The following is a 13,660-nucleotide window of genomic DNA, read 5'->3' on the forward strand; positions in this document are numbered from 1 at the left end:
GCACGAATACAGATTTCTTCCTGTTAGTTGGTCAAGTAGCTTCCAAATTTCTAGACACAGATGAGTAATCTCTTCCCAATGCTGCATCTACTTGTTGAAGTATTTCACATGGCATTCTGTCAATTCCTAGAGCATTGGTTTTCACCAGTGCTTTCAATGTACCTCGAATATCCTGAATATCTTCCTTTAGAATGTATTTTCTCAATCATAAGCTACTATCTGAAATGGCTGGCTGTATATGAACCAATTCTCTTTCATATATTGACTCTTGCACCTTTCTTTGATAATTCCTGTATCATTCAATGTTACTTCCCATACAAAGCTTCCTTTTACAACTTAAGACTTGCATTTTTTCCCCTTCTTCTCTGTAGCTTGTGAAATTATGATTGTGATCTTCCTTTTGGTTTTTCAACTCAAGGTCTTTGCACATTTCATTATAATATTAGCAACAAATTATGCCTAACATTGAGAAAAATGGAAATCCCAGAACACTTAATTATGTTCATATGAAACCTATACACGGACCAAAAAGTTGTCGTCCAGTCTAAACAAGGGAATATCACGTGATTTAAATCAGAAAAGGTATGTGTCAGGTTTGTATCCTTTCTCCATACTTAGTCTGTATGATGAGCAAATCATTCGAGAAGCTGGACTATATGAAGAATGTGGCTTCAGGACTGGAGGAAGATGTATTAGCAACCTGCATATACAGATGACACAACCTTGCTTTCAAGAAAGTGAAGAAGACGTGAAGCATTTACAGAAGAAGATCAAAGACTGCAGTCTTCAATATGGATTATATCTCAACATCAAGAAAATAATATTCCTAAAAATTGGGCCAAGAGACCAAATCATGATAGATGAAGAAAAGACTGAAGTTGTTAATGATTTCATTTTATTTGGATCTGCAATCAATAGTCACTGCAACAGCAGTCAAGAAATCAAAAGATGTGTTACACTAGAAAAATCTGTTGTCAAGGACCTCTCCAGAGTGCTAAAGTGCAAGAATATCAACTTAAAGACTAAGTTGAGCCTGATTCAAGTCATGGTATTTCCAATTATTTCCTATGTATCTGGAAGTTGAACAATGAATAAGGAAGACCAAAGAAGAATCTACGCCTTTGAATTGCAGTGTTAGGGAAAAGTATAGAATATTCCATGGACTGCTAAAAGAACAAACAAATCTTTATTGGAAGAAGTGTGAGCAGGGTGTTCCTTAGAGACTTGGTCTTACATGCGTGGGCATGTTGTAAGGAGGAGGTATTGTTGTTGTAGTCATTGTTAGTTGCCACGAAGTCACTATGGCTCACATTGATCCTAGGAAGAGCACATTAAAACCTTGTTCTATCCTGCACCATCCTCAGCATCTGTGATATGCTCAAGTGCATTGCTGCACTCAGTGCATCAATCTATCTTGTTGACACTTTTCCCCTCCTTCTCTGACCCGCCACCTTTCTGAGCATGATATCTTTTTCTAAGGACTGCTTCTTCCTGACAATAGGCCCAAAGTGAGATCAAACTTGCCTCTAAAGAGCACTCTGGTTGTACTTCCTTCAAGACTAGCTTGTTCTCTTGGCAGTCCATGGGATATTCAGTACTCTTCTCCAACACCAAAACTCAAAAGCATGGATTCTTTTTTTCTGTCATCCTTAATCTTTATCCAAGTTTCAGATACATAGCTAGTAATATAAAAGTCCATGGCTTAGATCAGGTTGAGCTTAGTCTTTAAACTAACACCCTTGCTCTTTAGCAGTTTGAAGAAGTCCTCAACAGCAGATTTTCCTAATGCAAGGTATGTCATCTGCATAATACAGGTTGTTAGTAAGTCTTCTTTCACATTCTTATTCATAAAGTCCAGTTTCTCAAATTATTTGTCCAGCATTCAGATTAAATAGACATGGAGAGAGGATATGATCCTGATGCACACCTTTCCTGACTTTGAACCACAAAATGTTCTTTTGTTCTGTTCATACAACAGCTTCTTGGTCTAGGTATAGATTTCACATGAGCACATTTAAACACTCTGGGATTCCCATTCTTCTCAATATTATCCATAATTTGTTGTGATCCATACAATCAAATGTCAGGAGGAGTTAGTTTTGGAAAAAAGACATCATGATGAGAAAGGTCAGTGAAAGAGAAGAAGATCCTCAACATGAGAGATTGACACAGCGACTGCAGTAAAGAGCTTGAGCCTGGCAGACTGTGAAAAGGTGTCATATTGGGCAGCAGTCTGAGCTATTGTTCATAAGGATGCTGTGAGTCACAGTGGCCTGAACAGCACCTAAAAACAAGAACCCTACTAAAGTAAGGATTCTAAGGTCTCAGCTCCCACTCTCACTTAATAGAAATTAACAAAGTTCATTCCATTTTACCTTTTTCCTCTGAAAGTATTTAAAGACTGTAATACTCTAATGGCTCTCAGAGGCCCCGGAAGCATAGGAGGTCAACCAAAAGGCTTGTAGCTCAAACCCACCAGCTGCTCCAAAGGAAGATCAGGCAGCCTCTCCCCATTAAGATGTCAGCCTCAGAAACCCAATGGAAAGTCGAGATTGACTCTGTGACAGTGAGTAATGGTTCTCACAATTTTTTCTTTTCCCTGTTCCAATCTGATGAAACAAAAAAAATGCCGGAGCAGGGAGGCAACGGGTATTTTGATTGTTATTAGAACAATCAAAAAATATCCTCACCAGATTTAATAGAGCATTTTTTCTGCCTCTGAAAAAAACTATACTTTAAAAAAGGGAGGAAGAATGTAGTCAATATGAGAACAGTACAACATAATCCAAACAAACTCCTTCTCTAGGACGATCTTCAGTAAATCACGATGTGAAAACCACCGAAACAGAAAACCCACAACGTTCTCTGTTATTAGTACATTGAGCCACACATTTTTTAAAGCTTTTCAGAACGCTAAAAAGTTAAACTCTCAGTGTTAAGAATTAATCTCCAGGTTATGTTTCAGGTGTTATATTTATTGTAGCACTAGGGCTCATTATGTATCTCTAGTATATCCATTCTAGCTTTGTAACTCAGCACTAGTGCTTTTAGTAAGTTATATGAAAGAGTTCTGTGTATATGAGTGATTTTTCCTCAATGACTTTGTGTGTTAGCTCCCAGTAAATGTTGCAAATCCCTGTATACAGCATGTGATACATTTCTAGGTAAAACGAATGGTGATGTAGTTGCACAAGGGAAGTATAGATTAATTGTGCTTCTCTAATTTTACTTTTTCCTAAATTTTCTACATGGACACATTAAGAATGGAAACAAAGCAATGGTATAGCAGTTTTTCTGAAATTGACATAATCCGTTTTGAAATTTCATTTTAGAGAAATATACAACTATTGTAAGTTTTCAAGCAACTATGAGGTCTCATTGACAGATTTCACATGTACTCAATTATTAGACTAATTTATAATGGCAAACTGAGACCTTTCCATTTCTGACATGTTATAAGCCTACAGCTTGAAGGAGTTTAAATTCAATGTTTTAACAATGTTTGTTTTTTGAGTACTTAATAAAATTCATCTAGGAGGTGATGCTAAAAATAAAACAACAACAAAAAAAAACCAAAAAATGTTAAATTCTCTTCAAGTCCTACTTGATTAACCTCCATAAAAGGAAGCAACTGAGGAAAGTAACCATTAAGCTTTTTCCTCCTAAAGAATTCCACAATCAAGTTTTTAGTCTTGATTTCACTGTTAAATATCTCTGGAGACCTTTTATCTTCATCTTAAAAATATTCTCTGCAGGCCATTGGCTATTTTGTCCATCTGGTCTTACTGATAAGGACATTGTGAGAAAGATAAAGGGAAGAGGATATCCTCAAGCTGAAACCAAAGAGCTGAGAACAATGGCAGCAAGTTCAAAGGCTATTAGGTAGCTTCTGCTGATTACTTTCAGGTGCTTTTATCACAGTGTCACCATATTGTCTAACAACTGCTAATAGGGTGTGTAGAAAAGTGATAAGTTGGTGGTGATGTTAATTCCTTCACTTATTTAACATGAAGTAAGTGCTAGACATATAGTCATTGTCTTTGTGATGCTTCTAATTCTGAGAACGAAACAGACAGTAAATATATTAAAAGGTAAATGCCTAGAAACTGCCACGGTTCAGGTTTTATTCTGATAAAGAACAACAGAATAGACTTCCTTTCAATAGAGTAGTCATAGAAGAAGCAGGCTCAGTGTTAAGTGGTTAATACATTCAGTTGTGAGTCAGAAAAGGCCACTGATTCAAACTCACAGGCTGATGTGCTGGAGAAAGATAAGATAGTTTGCTTCTGTAAAGATTTTCAGCCTTGGAAATGTTATGGGCAAGTCTACTCTGTCCTGCAATACATCGTAAGCGACTCAATGCCATGTAAAAACAGTAACATACTATGACAGGTTTGGAAGCAGGAGTGGCATCCACTTCATAAATAACATGCCTATGAATCTTGATAAATGTTGATAGTTGTAGAGGGGCTTTAGGCCTTTTGTTCATAGGGTTTCTATTAGTTGTGTTCGACTTGAAGACAATCAACAACAACAACAACAACTCTGTCCTGCAGGGTCACTATGTGTCAGAATCAACTTGACGGTGATGGATGGGTGGGGATCTGAGGAGTCTTGGAACAGATGATAAAGTCTTTAACCACCACAGCCTTTTAAATTAGGTATGTCAGCTGCATAAGATGATTCCTCAGTTCTATTAAATGCCTCTTCTTTCATGAAGCATTTGTTGGCCATCCTGTCTGTTTTGTGCTTCCATAATTTTAACTCTTTTTTTAGTGGGTTTTTCCCCCCTGAAATGTAGCCTTGCATTGCAGTTACTCATATAGAAAGACAAACTCCAAGACTTAATGGCATCCTTCACAATGAAAGCTAGAACTTAATCATCACCCTCCATGTATTACTATTCACACCTGTCCCTATGAATAACATAAGAACCACACTAAAAGCTATATCTACAACATCTCGTTTGTTCTTCACAAGACCTCTCTGAAGTAGAGGAAGAGAACTGAACAGAGGCTATGCTAGTTAATTCTGCTTTGGACCCTTGAGGCCACTAGCTAGACCATTCTCTTCCTTGTTGTTATTGTTGGTTTTGTTGTTACTGTTAGGTGTTATCGAGTCAAGTATGACTCATAGTGACCCAATGAATAGCTGACCTGAACCTTGCCAACCCTTCATCCCACCAAACATGATGTCCCTTTCCAAGGAATAGCCACACCGAGATGCATGTTTATAGGATGCAAGATGAAGCCTTGCCATCTTTGCCTCCAAAGAGTGCTCTAGCTGCACTATTTCCAAGACACTTCTAATTGTTCTCTTGGCAGTCTATGGTACGTTCAAGATTCTTCTCCAGCACCACAACTCAAAGGCATCAATTCTTCTGTCATCCTTATTCATTGTTCTTCTCTCTGATATGTAGCAGGTTATTGAGAAGACTATGGTCTGAATCAGTACACCTTAGTCTTGAAATTCACATCATTACTCTTCATCATTTTGGAGAGATCCCTCACAGCAGACTTGCCCAATGCAAAATGTCTCCTGATTTCCTGGCTGCTGGTACAGAAGGTGTTGATTGTTGATCCGTGCAAGAAGAAATCACTGACAACTTCAGTTCTTTCTCCAGCTATCATATTGCTGACTGTTGGTCCTATAGTAAGGTTGTAGATTGGACTTCGTCTGATTCTTATGTCATGTTCCATTTCATAGAGTCCAACTTTAAAAACGGTTTGCTTAGGATATAGATTGAATAGGTATGTTAGCCTCAGTAAATAGAACCACCAAAGCCCACAGTATCTGAGAAACTCATTAAGTTTCCAAGGTTGTATATCTTTACAAATGAGAAGACTGCCCATCTTTCTTCCTCAGAGCAGCTGGTGGATTTGAATAACTGACTTTCAGTTAGTAGTGCAAGTTCCTTCAGTAAATGTAAACAGGTCCTGAAACTAGCAGGTTAAAATCTAACTCAATCCCAAAAGAGTAACAAGGGTGGTAGCCACACAGGTGACTATGATTATTGACTCTCCTTAGAAAATATATCCTTTCATCCCCCACCATTCTCTGAATGTCTACTACATGTGCCTGGAAACACTGGGCATAAAAATTAAAATATTTTTATCAGAAAGTTAATAATCTGGTATCAGGAATAAGTAAGCAAAAAATTATGTCTCCAAGAAATATGAGTTATGAAAGTGTAACCCACAAGATATTTGTTACCTCAGTGAAGAGGAGCTGCATCCAAACAGCCAGAGACACAGGAGGCTACAGTGAGCGCAAACTGAGAGGTGCTGAGAATGCCTGACTTGAGTCTCTGTGCAAATATTTTCCCATCTCACCGCTCCCATTTGATAATTTAAAAATCTTATAAACATATCCTTTTTTACTTTAGCATTGTTTATCTTTATTTTGGTTTCTCGACACTTTTAATACAGTTTTCAGAGTCTCTTCTGTCATCCATTTTGGACCTTTTGCTTTCTTTATGGATATATTTAATATCATTCCACAACTCATCAGGTCTTCAATCACTACTGTTTAATGCCTCAAATCTGTTTTTGAGATAATGTTTAAATCTAGGTGGGAATATGACCCAAGGTCGTATTTTGGTTCTTGTGGACTTTTTTTTCATTTTCTTCAGCCTCAACAACCTGCCTGAATTAAGCAAATGACACAACCTTGTTTGGGGAATGAGATAAAGTTTGAAACACTTGCTGCAGATCAAAGATTATAGACCTCAGTATGGATTACATCTCTGTATCAAGACAAAAATTCTCACCAGTGGGCCAATAGGCAGCATCATGATAGATGGAGTAAAGATTAACGTTGTCAATAATTCTATCTACTTAAGATCCACTCATGGTACTATACAGACCCTTGGTACTAGCAGTCAAGTAATAAAAGATCAGGTTGTACTGGGAAAGTCTGTTATCAAGGACTTCTCCAAAATATTAAAGAGCAATGATGTCAGCTTAAAGACTAAGGTGTACCTGATTCAGGCCACAGTTACTTGCATGTGAGAGATGGATAATGAATAAGGATAATAGAAGAAGTGCCTTTGCACTGTGGAGTTGGAAAAGAGTACTGAATATCCGAGGGACACAAAAAATGAACAGATAATTCTTGGAGAGAGTATAGCCAGAGTGCTCCTTGGAGGTAAGAATGATGTCATTTCACATATTTTGAGCACGTTGTTAGGAGAAGTAACTCTTTGGTAGGGGACATCATGCTTGGAAAGGTGGAAGGTCAGCGAAGGAGAGAGACCCTCAATAAGATAGAATGACACAGTGACAACAGCACTGGGCTCAAATATGTCACAGTTGATGATTGATGGCATAGGATAGGACAAAGTTTAAATCTGTTGTTGTAGGGTCATTATGAGCTGTACTCGACTGAAGGCACCTAATAACACAGGTATTACATGCTTTCTCATATCTCCATGTTTTGAACATGAATTTTCCTCTGCCTGAAATACTCTTTCCTTACATAAGTGCCAAAACCCCTCTTACTTTACATTCCAAGTGTTGGCTCAATCACTGTCTCCACTGTCACGCTTTCTAGGACACCATAAGCCTCAGAGTGTGCTTCTTCTCTTCCAATTCTAAAGTGGCCTCCAGCACAACTGCAACCACACTACACTGTCATTCTTTTGGAGGGTGGCTGAGTACCATAGAAAGAGCCCAGCTTTGTAGCCTCACAGCAGTAGGTAGAGATGCTAATACCACTTACCAGGCAAAGAACTTCCAGCAACTTTTTAACATTCTTGAGTCTCAGTGCACTCATCTGTAAAAGGGGTTAATATAATGCCTTCTCATAAGGTTATAAGGATTCAATGTAGTATTTGTACAAATCTTTGTCCACAGAATAGGCTCAAAACATGTTAAAGTATTTTATCATCACAAATATTTCCCACTGAGGAAAGGATTACTACTCATCATTGTAGCAGTAGTATGCAAGCGAACCAACCAACCAAAACCTCAGCATGGGAGCCAATTACAGTCATACAGATACTTTCACATTTTACATGTAACCCTTTTGTTGCTGTTGTTATGTGCCATCAAGTCACCTGCAACTCATAACAACCCTATGTGCAGCACCTCTGAGCCTACCAAGGCCTGAGCCAGTCTCTCTAATTCCAACACACCTACTTCCACTGCCCCAGTTACTGTACAGATCCATCTCATCCAGGATCGTCCTCTCCCACACTGTCCCTTCACCCTTCTGAGCATGATGTCCTTCTCCAAGGACACGTGCCCAAAGTATGTGAGACTGAGCTTCAAAATCCTAGCCTCCAAAGAGAAACTTGGTATTACCTTCTCCAAGACAGACCAATTTGTTTTCTTGGCAGTTCATGGTATGTAACACTGGAAAACATAAAAACCAGTTGGAGGATTTTCAAATCCAGTAAAATTCTGCTCTCATTAAGGTGATGAAAATAACGTAATCCACTACCTACTGCCATCGAGGATAGCTGAATTCATAGAGACCCTGTAAGGCCTCTCCATCCATAGGGCTTCCAAGCTCGTAAATCTCTACAAAAGCAGACTGCCTCAGCTTCATCCCCGGGAATGGTTGGTGAATTCAGACTACCTTTCAGCTACCAGCCTAACACTACCATGCACAGCACCAAAAGGGTTCCTTAAAGGTAATGTAAGGCCCAGTAACAATAGCAAAGTTCAACAGGGGAGCAAACAACAAATGCTAGTGAAGATGTGGAGAGATCAGAACTCCCATACCTTGCTGGTGGGAATGAAAAATGGTACAAGCACTATGGAAGGCATTCTGACACTTCCTCAAAATATTAGAAATAGAAATACCATTTGACCTAGCAATCCCACTATTAAGAATAAAAAGAAACCAGAGCCATGACACAAACAGATGTGTACACTGTCATGTTTATTGCAGCATTCTTCACAATAAGATAAAGAAGGAAGCAGCTCATGGGCCCATCAAAAAGCAAATGAATAGAAAAACTGTGGTATATTCACACAATGGAATATTACACAGCATTTAAAAACAATGAACTTGTGAAACACGACACAATATGGATGATCCCGAAAGACATTATACTGAGTGAAATATCTAGTTACAAAAGGACAATATGCATATGACCACTTTTATAAAAATAGGATGGACTCAAAGGAGAGCAGAGAACCGGAAAAGAATGGATCAACACTGCACTGGCATAGGTGAAGAGAAGGACTATATTACAGGAGTAGATTATTAGGCTTTATATGTATGCCAACAATCTGGAACAAAGCATGCATTACAAAGGAAAAGAATTATTAAACAGAATATACTCAATTAAATTCTACCTCAAAATTTCATTTCTCTTAAAAACAAAAAAGCTATGGGAAATGAAGAGTATGTGCTGAGGTAAATCATTAATAGAAAATAATTATTACTTGCTACTTACAACAGGATAGTTCTTCCTTTTAAAATTATAATCCTGACCACCTATAATTAGAAGATAATTACAACTATCTGTAAATGATGTGTTATCCCATAACTTAAGACCTCTCAACACTCACAATTTTCAAGTCTTTTTTAGCCATTCTCAAAATGAAAAAGTACTTAAGATGTTAATCATCTGCCATCTGATATCCAGCTTTGCTCTGAGTTTAAAAACACAATCCATGTCAGAACCTCAAAAACAAGTTCTGCCATTAGACAAGCACACAAACACTAAGAAAGAAAACAAGACAGTGAACAAATCAAATCCCCTAAAGGAAAAAATATATAATTAAAAGTGTGTGTTAGTCCAACCTGAAAAAAAAGAAATAACTCTGAAAACTTGAAATGATTGTAAGGGAAAGCAGTCTCAAATTACGGAGAATCTATAAGGCTTTACTAAGAGATATTCAAATTCTTTCTTCCCCTGATAGAATCATCTTCCTACAACAGTAAATAGTTTTCACCATGCAATTGTCCATCTCATGGGATTCTCATGGGATATGTTTCTTTGGCGATGCAGTATGCCTGTGTTATAGTAAAGATGTTTTCTTTCCAATCTTACCTCTCTATGGAAAGCATTCCTCTTTATAGTGCCCATATTGTCTAGATCAATATTTTTTAAAATGGAGGTTATGATCCATTAGTGGTTATGAAATCGGTTTAATGAGTCACAATCAACATTTTTCTCTAACAAAAGTACCATGTTATCTAGCAACTAAGCCACAGCACTTTATGTTATTCAGCAATATGCTATAAAATTTGAACTTCTTTTTATAAAGAAATTTTTAAAAATCTAAGTAGCCTGGACCACTCATTCCCTATGAATGTATTAATTTGAGGGGATATATGCTGCTTACTTGAGGAACAAAACCACATAAATCCAAACCAATTGCCAGAAAGCCAATTCGGACTCATGGTGCCAGAGCGGAACTGTCCTATTGGGTTTCCAAGGCTGTAATCTGTACAGAAGGAGACAACCACATCTTTCTCCCACAGAGCATCTGGTGGGCTAGACCCAGAGACTCAGTTAGCAGCCAAGTACTCAATGACTGAGCCATCAAGTTACCACTTAAGGGACAACTGCCTATTAAAATTACATTCCCAGACATGATTACAGTTCAGGCAACAAGAGCAATCCCACAAACAGAGTATGATTAGAAACCAAACGAACGCTATAGACAGTAGGTATGAGGGGAGCCCAGAGAAGGCCAGCTTTGCTAGGCTGTGTGAGCTGGAGAATAAGTCCCTTTAAAAGTGGGATTTTAAAAGGGTCCAGTAAGAATGGTATTAGAAAAGAGATGGGGAAAATATTGTTCAGTCCAGGGTGGCCTGAACTGAATTGGAAAGAACAGAAGGACTGAAGAAGTTACTTTCACAGTTAAAATAAGAATGACATTGGTCTGTTCAGATTGGTTATCCTAGGAACTTAAAGAGTTAGAAACTTGGAATAAATCAGGAAAAGGTCTTTGTGATTGACTGGATTGTGGTGTAGAAGTACAGGTGAGAGACTGAGATAACTCCACGGTTTTCTGTCTTAGATGATCAAGAGAAGAGTATTATTAACAGAAATATGAAGAATAAAAAAACCTCACCCAGGAATCTCAGAGAATGCCATGTAACAACATTAATGTTGTTCGACACATCAAACTGATTCCAATTCAGTGACTTTGACAAAGCAAAACTATTTTCCCTCCCCCCAATCCCGCAGCCCAAGGCTTCTTAGATGTGATCTTTACAGAAGTAAGTCACCAGGCCTTTTCCCCAAAGAGGCCCTGCATGGACTCAAACTGCCAGCCTTTCTATTAACAGCTGAGCACATAACCATTTGTGCATCCAGGGCTCCATCAACATTAATATATGCTTTACATATTTAGGTTATTTTGGATACACATACTTCTGAGCAGCATCCTATTCTTAAGGAATTCACTACCTAGGAAAACAAGTCTGACTGATTTTCAATCAGTTCTTAAAATACTGTAATGTTTCCTCTCCTCAGTTAACAAATAACTACCTAAGCTTCTTTAAACACAAAAGAGATGGCTAATCAACTACCCTGCCTGAGGAAGGGACGAGAAACAATCCCATAAAATCACACAGAAAAAGTGTGATCACATCATTAGACCAGAGAAGGATGAAGAAAAGTTTGCCAAGCAGGGAAAGAATATAAATCATTCCACACAGAGATGCCAGCACCGTATAAGTCACACACCAAGCATACTACATACAAAACAAGGAGCTAAGCAATCTGGAGTGCATGGTACAATTCTGTCAATTTCTAGCAGATTTAATGCTATGATTGTGTTGTAAAAGACAGTCAAGATACCCTTAGTGGTAAGATCCAGTTAATCAGTAATTTAATAGAAGTAGCACAGAAAATCTACATCGCTAGAACTGCCTGTACTTGTTAACTAAGAAAAAGCAAAGAAATGGGAGGCACAACGAATGAACTAAAAATGTGAAACAGAAGCAACAGAGCATGGAAATTCTCCACTACTTTTCAAATTAACAGAGAAGAGTTTCCTATGGAGGGGAAACATTTAACTACTATATAAGAAAATTAGACTAAGTTGGGTGATGAACACGCAAAGACCCAACAAGGTTATAGACTGAGAAGGCCAAGCACCTTGAAGGTCAAAGACTTTATAGAATTAATCTTTGCAGAACTCACTCAGAAAGAGCAGTAAATCTTTGAAGGTTAGGAGGGGGAAAGACCACTGGAGAATAAATGACTATAAATTTAAATTAATAAGATATTTTATTAATGTTACAGAACTCTGGGTGGGGGAATCCTGTTTGAAATCTTTATTTTAAAAAAATATTATTGTGTGTGTGTGTGTGTGTGTGTACCATCAAATCAGATTTGACTGGAAAAGGAGGAGATTGCCCCTTCTTCTCCAACAGAACATCTGGTGGATTCGAACTACGTACCTCTGGGATTGCAGAGCAGCTTCTTGCCACTAGGCCACCAGAGCTCCCTCTGTTTGAAATATTTAAAGACCATAATCCATATTTTTCTGAAAAGCAACCCCCATGACACCGCAGCCAATACCCATTTCACCAAATGAAGTTCACATTCTTCAGAAACAGGCACAACATAGACTATGGCAGCAACACATTCTTCTATAGCTTGCGTAATGCAAAATATGTGCATTGAATGTTTAAATGTTTGTGGTACCAGAAAGCATGGCCCACAGCGTGTCACTTCTTGTGCTTGGTTTCATACACACAGAGTGTGGTGTTGTGCCCTGCGACTCACATCCCTAATGATGTAGACATAAGGTTGCTACTCTTAAGAAGCTCGGAAAGCAATGCTCAGTAGAGATGAATACCATTTTTCTTCTGAAGGATGTTTTTTAGAAATGAACTACATAAAAGGGAGAGGAGAGAGGCTGTTTCAGTCTGCATTTGTCATTGCCACTTAAAGTCAATTGTTCAAGTGTAAGGAAGTGTCCAATGCCAAGGAGAAGGGAGTCATCATTACTGCTTTCTGAAATTGTATGAGCTGCTCCTTTACAGGAAAAGGCCATTAGTGTTCAGGAAGCAACAGGGGTTTCCAACAGGGTTTTCCGACAGTGTCTGCAGTGTGACCCAGGGTTCAAAATGCATAAAAATAAAAATTCACTGACAAATGATAACAAGTACTTCCTCACTTTCCTATCAGTTGAATCAGGGCCATTGTTTGGGTTGTAGTTCCTTGTTTAAATTAGGTTATTAAATCACAGTGATGCTGGCCAAGTATCTCAGTCAGAAGCTATCAGGAAAAGTTATAGAAAACACCAACTGTGTTTTAAAGTAAACACACATACACACACACTACTTCTGTGCTAACAAAATAAAATTAGTATCAAAGTTACCTACAAAAACCAAAAACTTTGGAGCATTTTTTTCTCCTTCTGAAAATTACAAATTTCTGTAATATAGTAGAAAAGGAGGAGAATTTGAAGTCAGACATGAATTTGAGTGCCAACTCGATTAGCTATTCAAACTTCAGTTAATCACATCATGTCTGTAGACGTGTTTTCTCATATGGACAATCAAATAAAGATATAAATATAATACCTACCGAACTTCACTGACTCTGACTCTAGCTCCTCGCACATTTCATTGTAGTATTTTGCTCTGTCATTCCGAGCAGCCTTTTGGAATCTTCTGTTCAGCTCTTTAGTATCTTGAATTCTTCCTTGTGCTTTGGCTTCTCTATGCTCCAGTGCAATCT

General features: G+C 38.1%; 1 protein-coding gene across 1 annotated transcript in view; it reads right to left on the minus strand.

The window, feature by feature from the left end:
* PRCP (prolylcarboxypeptidase (angiotensinase C)) overlaps positions 1 to 13,660 on the minus strand; it is a 115,795-nt gene that overhangs the window by 81,926 nt on the left and 20,209 nt on the right. The window lies entirely within an intron of this gene.

Source organism: Elephantulus edwardii, unplaced genomic scaffold, assembly GCF_000299155.1.
Source record: "Elephantulus edwardii isolate Elephantulus edwardi_28Jun2011 unplaced genomic scaffold, EleEdw1.0 scaffold00025, whole genome shotgun sequence".
NCBI lineage: Eukaryota > Metazoa > Chordata > Mammalia > Macroscelidea > Macroscelididae > Elephantulus > Elephantulus edwardii.